At 41.9% G+C, this 11,376-nt stretch overlaps 1 protein-coding gene across 3 annotated transcripts in view; it reads right to left on the minus strand.

Moving 5' to 3' along the window:
• Window positions 1-11,376, minus strand: part of egln1a (egl-9 family hypoxia-inducible factor 1a) — a 37,849-nt gene that overhangs the window by 17,045 nt on the left and 9,428 nt on the right. The gene's annotated exons all lie outside the window — the stretch shown is intronic.

The raw sequence follows: 11,376 nt of genomic DNA on the forward strand, positions 1-11,376 counted from the left end.
AGGAGCTCGAACTGCATTTGCTGGTTCGTGATGTGGAAGTAGCAGAAAGCCTCGCCGCAGTCTGACTGTAGCACTGCCTCACCTGCACCAGGACTGACACAAGGCACAAGCTGCCTAAAACACAGCTGCCTCGTTATAAACTTTAAACTGGCAAGGAAAATAAACCGGAGATATCATGCTGCAACTTCCCCTCGTCTCTTCCTGCTCTACTAAGACTTGCATGATCTGCTTGGGTGTTGGCAGTGAACCTCCACGAGCTCTTGTAAACTTCTCGGTGTAAACATCGAGGGAGCACGCCCGCTCCTTCGAATGCCCTTCAGGAATAAGACGCACACAAGCGGTGATTTGCACACCACCCCGAGGACTGTGATACAGAAAAATGTGTTTTCTTTAACAGTAGAGATTTCTCAGACATCTCAGAGCTTTTGCACTGGAAATTACAGCTGACACTTGAACACCAAACAGCGTGTGTTTTCTTTTCAGATGAGTGGTGAACGTGCACACAGGGTGGAATAAGCCCTCATGCTAAGCAGTGTCTAAGCAGCGATATGACAGACAAAGGCAAGTTCATCCACATTCTTTCAAGAACTTGCATCAACATAAACCATAGCAACATTATTATAAACACTCAGTGTAGACTAAACTTCTTCCTCGGGGTTTCTACCCTGTAAAATATTATAGAGCATCTATGCTAGCACATTTAGAAGTTAAAGCTACCCTTTCAACAAAGAAAAGACTGAAGGTGCTGGGATTCAAAATGAACATCCGGGAGTTGAACAGGTACATTTACTTCTGTACATGCACAAATTTCATGATTATTTCACTGCACCACAGAAAAATTGTAAATCTTTGCGTGCAAAGCCTTTTAACGCCATAGTGAGAGCATTAAAATAAAATGACATCAGACCCACGTCGGCATCTTCTTACTCTACATGTCTGATCACAGTTACTTGCGTCAGTCCACATTGTGTTCACATGTTTTGTGTGATGCAGGTTACCGCTGGAATGCACATTATCAGGGCCTTTAAAGCTGAAAAACAACAAAAAATCTGACATAAAGATGGGGGAGGTAGCTCTGGCTGCATGTATTTTATCTTTTTTTTTTTTAAATATAAATGGGGTGGGTTTAACAAGAACAGGTGCTGGGTTGGGGGATGGGGGGGGGGGGGGGTACGAACTGACAAAGCGCTTCCTGTAAGTAAGTCGCAATCCAGTATGTTTTCTTTCTTTGTGTGAGTCTGTGTGTGGCAGAGAAAGAGGTAGAGGGGCACAGACAGAGAAAGCATAGGGGTGGGGCTGGAGAAGAAGACAAGAGTGAACTGAGTGAACTTTGACTCTTGGCCTCCCTCCAGAGGCTGCAGTATTTTAATGGTTGTGCTACGTGCAGATCGTGAGGAGGGCTGGCTGATCCTCGGCAATGTCACCCCTCCCACCCTCAACTGCTGGGCTTGCGCTGCAAGGCTGGAGATGGGTAAACAGCGGCTGCTAGGAGATGTGTGTGTGTGTGTGTGTGTGTGTGTGTGTGTGTGTGTGTGTGTGTGTGTGTGTGTGTGTGTGTGTGTAGGGGAAGCGTGTGTGTGTTTGTGCGTCTGCTGAGCCGAGGTGCAAGAGCCTAGGCGCTCTGCAAAACTCCCGACGCGGCATTTTAGCTTACAATTCCCTCAAATAGACAGCTGTAGAAACGTTCTAATGCTTCATCAGATCCAGGAAAGCTTGACATCAGCACATGCTATATAACAAATGCAAGAGCGGTTTGTGATTATTCTTGTTACAAAAAAAACATGACATGCATAACAGCTAAACCTATATGGATTGCTGGTCTATACAAAAACAAAAATCCTAAGAGAATAAGATGTTTTAGCTAAAACATTTACAAAAATGCAAAATCCAGACAGCCTCGGCGTGTTAGAATCTGTATTAAAATAATAACAACTATATAAATAATAATAATAATAATAATAATAATAGTTGGGAAGGGAAAAAAAAAATCATATTTCCCACAATAAAAAACATGTCCTACTAAACTCAGGTAGCCCATAATTCCATTCCCTTTGTCTAACAGAGTTACTGCTGATATAGTGGGGACAGGAGTAAATGTTTTCAAATGAAAGCTATTTTTAACACACTTGTTTCCTCACTCTCTTCACCCCTAACCTCTATACCTATTTGAGCTTCCCTTCCTTTAGCCACTTATTCTTCCGCATTCCTCCGCGGCCCTCATTAGGAGGCTGACCTTACTCTTGGTGTTGTTTGTTTACATTCCATAGGCATGGCTTCTGAAGCCGATGGGCATTCACAGGCAGAGAGCGAGAGGAGGTCACAGAAGAAAGCTCAGAGGCTGTCGCTGAGGCCACAGGAAAGGAAGGCTTCATTTCACAGATGGATATTAAAAGAGCATGAAAATAATTGACATTACAAACACGCACAACCTGCAACTAGTACCAAACCATGCACTTCCTTGATTGAAAAAACCAAAACAAAAAACAGCAGTCAATTAAATAAATGGGTCTTTGATAATGGCCGAGAACATAACAAATAAAGCCTGGTACTCAAACACTGCTGCTGCAGCACATGCTTTCAAATGTTGCATAATAAAAGCTAATAATTGAAGGGTTACTTATCTGGTACTTTTAGACTGGAAACTAGCATTATGAATTTTTCCAGACTAGTGTGTGTGTGTGTGTGTGTGTGTGTGTGTGTGTGTGTGTGTGTGTGTGTGTGTGTGTGTATATATATTAGGGGTGCAACAATACACAAAATTCACGGTTCGGTTCGATACTTTGGTGTCACAGTTCGACATTTTTTCGATACAAAAAAAAAATGTTCATGCCTTTTTAATTTGTCATTTATTAAATTTTCACGGCACATTCCGCACCACATCTCTGTGCGTTCATCATTTGTTTGAAGCCAGCTCACCTCCTGCAACTACTTTTCCGAGAATACGTGCTTCTTTTGTGGTTTGGACTCCTTCTGACATTTGTTTGGAGGTGGAGGAACATCACAGTAATTGCTTAAAGGAGCTTGCTTCTTCGACATCTTTAAGAGTTCTAAACAAATGTCTGTCCTCCTCCTGAAAATCTTATGTACGCAAACAGGCGTTGCAACTTCTTATCTTGTGCCCGTTTTTTATTTTGACAGCGAATGCGCACCTGCGGACCACTTATGTGCAGCCCCGGATATACAGCTCGTCATACTGCAGCCACAGAAATTCGTTTGTCCATGAAACCATAAAGCTGCACTTTCTTTTTGCCTTATCGTCTGATTTGTCATAACTTTTCCGTTTTGTGGTAAGCTTTTCTTTGGCTGTCACTTCTTCACCCTGACCTGTCTTATTTGGCTCAGCAGAACTAAAATATTGTGGCGAGCTCAGACAAGGAGGAGACGAAGTGTCGTTTGGTCTTGCTTCCCGTGAGCTAGCCAGGGAGCACAGCCGTTTATTGACATCTGCAGAAGAACACTGCCGCTAGCTAACTGCTCAGCGCGGCAACAGCACAGCAACAACAACAACAACACACAGGGCGCCCTCTGACCCCGGAAGGACACACCGTCGCAGTGAGAGGGCGTCACCCGTCACTATGGCAACATAAACAAAACATAACTGTACAAACAGAACCCCGAACAGCCCTGACCCGCTACATAGCCCCCACCTAAGGGGTCAGTCGTCCCCGACGACCCCATTACCCCACACAAAGTCCTGCAAATGTCCAGGTGCCTTCTTTTGGCGCACCGGCCGGTCACGACCGGCGGGGGAAAAGTCACTCGGGTCAGAACATGGGGTGCCACCATCATCCCACTTCTGACACCAATGTGGCGAGCTCAGACAACGAGGAGACGGAGGTGTCGTTTGGTCTTGCTTCCCGTGAGCTAGCCAGGGAGCACAGCCGTTTATTGACATCTGCAGAAGAACACTGCCGCTAGCTAACTGCTCAGTGCAGCAACAGCACAGCAACAACAACAACAACAACGACACACAGGGCGCCCTCTGACCCCGGAAGGACACACCGTCGCAGTGAGAGGGCGTCACCCGTCACTATGGCAACATAAACAAAACATAACTGTACAAACAGAACCCCGAACAGCCCTGACCCGCTACAATATGTATCCTGCTGCTTTTACACACACACACACACACATAACGCTCAGCGATTCTCTGCACATGTTTGAGCTTGCTGCGGGAGATTTCACTTATCATGTTTGCATAGTAAGCTAACGATGTCAGAGGAATTGGTGCGCAAATTATCATCACTCACCAATCAGTGCTGTCGCTCTCTATACACAGTTCGCGCGATTGCAAAGTGAAAGCAAAAAACAAGCGCAAATTCAAACGCGATTTCAATATGTCACATATTGACAGTGGCTCACCGATGCCAATGACATAATTACCCAGCTACATTTCCGAAAGAATGCAAAAGCATTGACATATATTTTTCCTTCCTACGATAGGCCGACGGGCAGGGCAGAGATAGATTTTGGTAGCCCGACTGGAAAAAATCGCTAGCCCCAGGACGTAGAGCAGGCGATTTTGCGAGCCCTGTATCTGATTGAGGAATCACTCATCTTTGGAAAAGAGAGTTTATTACAGAGAAATGGCTCTTTCCAAAATAAAAGCTATACTATACGCTTCTTCTGGGCTATATTCTCAGCAGCATATTAAACATATCAGGTCCCCATAAGGAGAATCATGTGCTAACGGCTGTCTAAATGACTCGGGTAAAGTTTGGTGCATGCGTGCTTGTTTTTGTCTGCTTCCACTTGTCTTTGCACTAGGATGATGTCGGAGTAAATGTGCAGTCATATTCGTTGTGTTCCCACTAGTGCTGTCAGCGTTAATCTCGTTGAAATGACGTTAAGGCCACAACACGGCAAATCTCCGTTAACGAGCTACCGGATCACCCCGTGCAACACGTTAACGAGCTAACTGCGCTAACACACTAGCTCCCACCCATGTAATTGAGCATTGCATGGCACATCCAACATACTGTTTTACTTTAGTCCATGATGCGCTTACCTTCAGGGTCATACATCACATCCAAACGCCAGATCTGAATGAGGGTAGGGGAGGTTCAATTTGCCATGTTGCAAGGAGAGCTTAACTTCTGTCTCGCTAGCTTGCCCTGCGCTCAGTGAATCTGCGTTTGACTACTCCGCCTAGGCTGCACTGTCGAGCGCAGATCCACTGAGCACTCAACACAGACAGCATCGTCAGAAGGAAAGTTGATAAAATAAATTAAAAATGTATTTTGTATTATTCATACATATGCGTACCGAACTGAAAGCACTGTATCGAACGGTTCAATATCGATACGAGTATTGTTGCACCCCTAAAAAAAAAAAATATATATATATATATATATATTTTTTTTTAGGGGTGCAACAATACAATGTGTATATATATATATATATATATATATATATATATATATATATATATATATATATATATATATATATATATATATATATATATATGAGATTATATGAGATTAACGTTTCAGTGGGAAATGAGAGAATAATGAGAGAATAAACCCAAGTTGTTTTTTGTAGCTCAAACATTAACTAAGCTATGGTACCTTAAACATTGTCGGGTAAAAGAAATGCTAATGCAAACATTTAAAGGGCTCCTATATAGAAAGAAGGAAATAACTAAGAAATTCAGCAGAATGGCATACATTTACCAGAACATGTTCTCAAACTAAAAACTGATTACAGCTTTAAACATAAAGGACAGTTGCTTAAAACAGACCTGTGAAACAAATGCATCTACACATGACATTAGGGAACTTTCACCCTGTGTCGACACATAACTCAGGATGTGAGCCTTGAACTGGGGTGGAGAAAAATGGAAAAGCTGCAAGGAGTCCGCTCACTTCACATAAGAGATGCTTATCCAAACATGAGTACAAACAGTTGGGATGGAGACCTTGTAGCAAAGAGGAGTGTGGGAACCACGGCAGTTTGGGTTTTGGCCCAGGATAGCTCACTGCTTTATCTGTCCGAGAGTGGTGCTGCCTCAGAGGAAATCCTTGTTTAAAGTAATGGCCCAGTTTACTCTTTTCTTCTATATGGCAGGCTGTGAACAATTGAGGGACGTATGCAGCAGCAACACTACCCTTTAACCTCCACATGTTGCGGTGGAAACACAAACGCACTCTCTGGTACTGTTACGCAAATATTCTGAGAGGAATTGTTTAAACTTGAAAGCGCTGTATATCTCAGCACACTCTCCCGCTGACGAACTAAAGATAAATGCATATGCTGGTCTCTGTGAGCTGCTTTAAGTTTCACCCGGAGTAAACTCAGGTCTGGGATCCAGTGACAGACCAAAACTGCCCTGCAGTCAGTCAGTCTGTGTCTATTCATTTTAGTGGAATTAACTGAGTTATAAAACCAACAGGGGGAAAAAAGGATAACTTTTCTTTATTACTATTCATTTTTGCTATAAAGCTCTCGCTTTTTCTTGTGTCATAAATCGAGCCCACCCTTTCCCTTTAAATCTCAAGCTCACTCACTGTTTAGTGCACCTCCAGCCACGAGGACTAAAAGAGAGCCTTCGGTCAACAAGATTTATCTAGAGAAAGTAAAACTGTCAGCTTCAGCGCCTTGTTGTTCACCCATGGTTGCTGTGAGTGTCTACTAAAGGGCCCAGTGTACCCACCATGTTGATCGCTTCGTGCACCGCTGTTAACGGCTTTTAAAGCCACGTCTATTTATGCTTGCCGTTAAGGCGCAGACAGCCGCTGCGGTCTTCTCCTCAACGAAAGGCGTTTCCACTCAGACAATACTATCACATCAGAGCTGATATAATAAAACATGTGCAATCAGTGACCCTCTAATCTTCTGTATCAAAATATCCTTAAAATGGTGATAAAAAACTGACATGATTGAACACTTGAGTCTTCAACCCAGCTGTGGCAGCAAAACGCGACAGGTTACAAAAACCGAGAGGTGCACGACCGGCTTATTAAGGAAATCCCCCAGAAAAAAGATTTAATCTCAATAACTTGATGTTTAAGTTAATAATTCTATTAAATAATCACAATTGCAATATTGACTAAAATCATTATGATTTTTCACAGAGTTCAAGAGCCTTGACTCATATTCAATGAAAACCAACTAGGGCTGTGCGATATGACCAAAATCTCATATCCCGATATTAAGACATCTATCGTCCGATAACGATATAAATCCCAAAAATGTAACATTTTCTGTAAATTCTGTGAATCTTAGGCAGCTCGACTTGTTTCCAGCTGGGCATCGTGTAGCTGGAGTCGAGTGTTTTAACCACTGCCTGAAATGATACATTTTTAGACATAAGTTGTAACGCCCGCCGTTTTCTTTGTGTTTATTACACGGCGTGCTGCAGGGAAAAGCCTGTTCTAACGTTTGAGTCTAAGGTTTATTTTTTAGCACACGACGGCTCTTTTTTGCTTCTCATCCGTAAACACTCTGCATCTTTCACGTGATTCAGTTTATTTTGAAAAGTCTCAACAGGATCTTGAGCTTTATTGTGAAAGGTTTATGTGGAACAAGTGGACACTCGGTGGTTTTACCGTCGTTGTTGCTAACGACAACGCATAAAAACAAACGCTTGTCTGTCTGTAGTGTGGTTATATAAAATATAAGAGAAAGAGAGAACTTTAACTAATTAACATAGCCACTACAGTGACCATCAAAACAATGAAAAAATATTGCCGTAAACAGTCTATTTTGCGACACCACGAAACAAACGATTGCGTAAAATGAAACGATAGACGTTTTTATATCGTCATCCGATATATATCGTTATATCGAACAGCCCAAAAACCAACAGAGCAGATATTTGTATCTGACCTCTGATGGCTCCATCCACTCCATCAACTGTGTGAGAGCCATGTGAACTCATTCTGAAACTGGGTGATGCAGCATGTTGATATGTTACAGTTGAACATGTCAAGATATGAGTTAAGAAATTGGCTTTCTAAGTAAAAGACAAAGTGAAATCTACATCTATATTAAACATGACTTAAATAACAGCCGAAGCCTTCATTTACTGTTGCAAAGAGGCAATTATAATTATTAAAGTATCTAATTTGCAAAAATATGTTCATCAGTGGATGGATGTTCATGTTTGATATGGCACTGAAATTATGCCAGATGCCCTTCCTGAACGCAACCATCCTGTTTATCCGGGCTTGGAATACATTAGCTTGTGATCCCCTGAGACTGTCTTTCTCTATTTAAAAGAAAAAAATTCTAATTATGCTTTAATTTGTTTCTTTAAAACCACCATTACTATCACCCTCCACCCACCATAAATCCTTCCTGTCTTCAAGCCCACGGTTGCAAGTAGTAAAAAACAAAGAGCTCTTTCTCAGGGCTCCACCTGGATCGTGGCCAGGTGTTGCTCTTAGACAGCTGTGATAGGAAACAGAAGGATGGATGTGTGTTTTAAGCTTTAATAAAATGTATATTTTAACAGCTTCATTTTAACCGATGAGCACTTATTCAAGAAAACGACACTGTAACAAATGCTGGATTAAATTAGATGCATTCATCCCTCTCTCTGGTATGTCACACTGATTTAGAAATCACTCTACACGGCTTAGACCACATTATGGTTTTAAATAAAAGAATGGTATCATGAGCATTTGAAGAAATCCACAGATGAATTACAGGCTTTGAGAGGGGATACGTGACCATGATGGCCTGTATTTATATAGCGCTTTACTAGTCCCTAAGGACCCCAAAGTGATGGGTGAGCCTGAGCGCTGAATACTTCCTAGACTATTTCTGGTCAACAGTGAGATGGTTAAACAATAAGCAGGATAAAACCAGGCATGAAATGTGCTGCACTTAAGTCAAGCTGGTACTGTAGGCGGACGGAATGAGCAGCTCGTGGAGCCTTTAGCATAACGTATAGCTGTCCCCAGCGCTCAGAGGACCACTGTCACATGACTTCCTCTTGTCTACTCGCTCTGTAGAGCTTTAAGATTTAGGTCAACGGTCAACTTCCTTCTGAAAGCACATGTCCACACGTTGCTCTGTGACAGAACAAATGACAAAAGCAAATAACTGCCAACAACGTCAAAACACTGTTATCAAACTCTGTTGATAAGGAAGGGGTCTGTCCAGTTCTGTCCTGTTTAAGTTGAACTGCTTTGAAATGAATGAATTGACAAGATGATTTCATAGCATGAGGAAAAGATTTTGAAAAAAACAACGGAAAATCGCAATACCGCATACCGTATTACATGCTCACAGTCTACGACAGTAACAGCTTTTCAATTAAACTTCCTTAAAGTCGTCCTTTTCTTGACAATTTACAAATGTATTCTTGATGAATCAATTAGTGCCCAAAGACATTATAAAAAGCAAGAACAACATCTTTAAATGTTTATCTTTAATCTAACAGTCTATTACCAGACTTCAATGCATTTACAGACAACTAAGACTAACAAAACCTGCAAATGCACACATTTAAATTATATCAATGGGATGTCTCTGGTTTGTATTCCTTGCTGAAACAACTTTTAAAATTATCGCATACGGAAGCACTAAAAGAAAGAAAGCCCAGAAAACTGTTTGTTTGTTGTTGTCTCTAGGTCTTGCCTACACTTATGTTACAGGGGGATGTTTTTTTCCCCACAGCTGACCCGTTGTTTTTCACAATAAAGAGTCATGTTTGAGACAGTAATGCAGCTGGAATCCATATCCGGTTGTTCAGTGATGACGCGACGAATCCTACTTCCGGGTCTAAAGTAGTCTGCGTTTAATATGGCTTTTGTGTTGTTAACATGTTTAATGTTATGTATTTTCTTCTATTTGATCTCAAAAAGCTCCTAAAACAGTCAGTGATCACTGTTGACCTCCCTCGGCTTTTATTACCGCTAATCATTTATTTAAGCTCAGTTTTTAAAACCTTAGGATGTAACTACAGCCCAGCCCATGCAGCAGTATATGAATGACTAACCTCGTATTGTGGATGGATTATCTCAGTTGTTCTCCTGGCTGAAGTTTGGTCCTTTTACAGCATCCTGCCATGCGATTACATTTGTTCCTGACCACCGAAAACACTCACGTTAACTTTTATCGAGTGGAAAAAAAAGTTAGCTTGTTTATATTATGCTAACATAGCTGTGTCGCTAGCGGTCACGTAGCACATCATTATATACCAGCTAGCCAAACTTCAGTAACCCTACAAACGTCACTGCTGTTTAGTTTTCTGTCTTCATTTATGCTGGAAGTGATAACAGAGCTGTACGTTTTAATTTGTTTCCAAAACCCCGCAGTCAGGACATGCTATAATGTATTTAGATAGAAGCTAGCGAGCTAACTCCCTGCTAACTTCTAACTCCGTTAAATGTCATAAATTCCGTTTTCATGGATGCCTGGATGTTAAACTCAATTGTTACACCTGGTAGAGCAGAACTCCGATCATTTTATTAAAGATGAAAGACTTTAGACAGTTTTTCAACTCTCAGTAATGCCACAGTGATCGTTTGATATATGGACCTGCAGCGGAGTTTAGACCCAGACACGGCTAGTGACGTCAGACTGAACAACCGGATATGTGCAGCCTTGCAGCGCCCTATGATATGAAAAAAAGGACCAAAAAAACAAACAAACCAGGAGCAACATCTCCCTTGTGTGTATTGGGCTGCATTATATTTGAAAACTTAAGCTGCTGTGGGACCTCATTACAGTATGTACAGTGTTTAAATTCAGTACTGAGTCATATTTCAGCATGCTTAACACGGCTATCATGTTTCATGTGATCGGCATAACTTTAATAATGTCAACTTTGAAAAGTAGCAGTAAGGGTGTTTATAATGGAGCCTTAGCTTAGCTGGCTATTCTTTTATCATGTAAGACAGACTAACAGTAGCGTGAAATAAGTCAGTAACAGGACAATTATGTTGCTGCTACAAGCTTCCCCACTCGCTGTCTGAGGAGGGTGCACAGTATCCTGCGGGACCAACATCACCCTGCACGCCACCTTTTCCATCTGCTGCCCTCAGGGAGAAGGTACAGGTCTATACAGGCCAGAACATCCAGACTGGCCAACAGCCTGTATCCACAGGCTGTGAGGCTCCTGAACTCTCTGCCCCCCTCTCACGGACAATAACCATATCCAACTTCTTAATAGCAATGAACTGGTCTGCATTGGTGCATCATATCTTTATTCTCTTCCCCCTCCTGCCCCCCCCCCCCCTCTTTCTTAAATAGATAACTATCATATCTGATATCATATCTCACAGTACAATAATATTGAATGGGTTGCATTGTTGTATTTTGTCATGTTTCTCAGGTCTTTGTCTGAATTTCTACGAACATTATTGCTAAGGATTGTCTTATTGCATTGGAGTCACACTGGGTTAAATATGTACACTTGGGTTT

Source organism: Copadichromis virginalis, linkage group LG13 (assembly GCF_057382275.1).
Source record: "Copadichromis virginalis isolate Kocher_CV1m ecotype Utaka linkage group LG13, C_Virginalis_male_GT1.1, whole genome shotgun sequence".
Taxonomy (NCBI): domain Eukaryota; kingdom Metazoa; phylum Chordata; class Actinopteri; order Cichliformes; family Cichlidae; genus Copadichromis; species Copadichromis virginalis.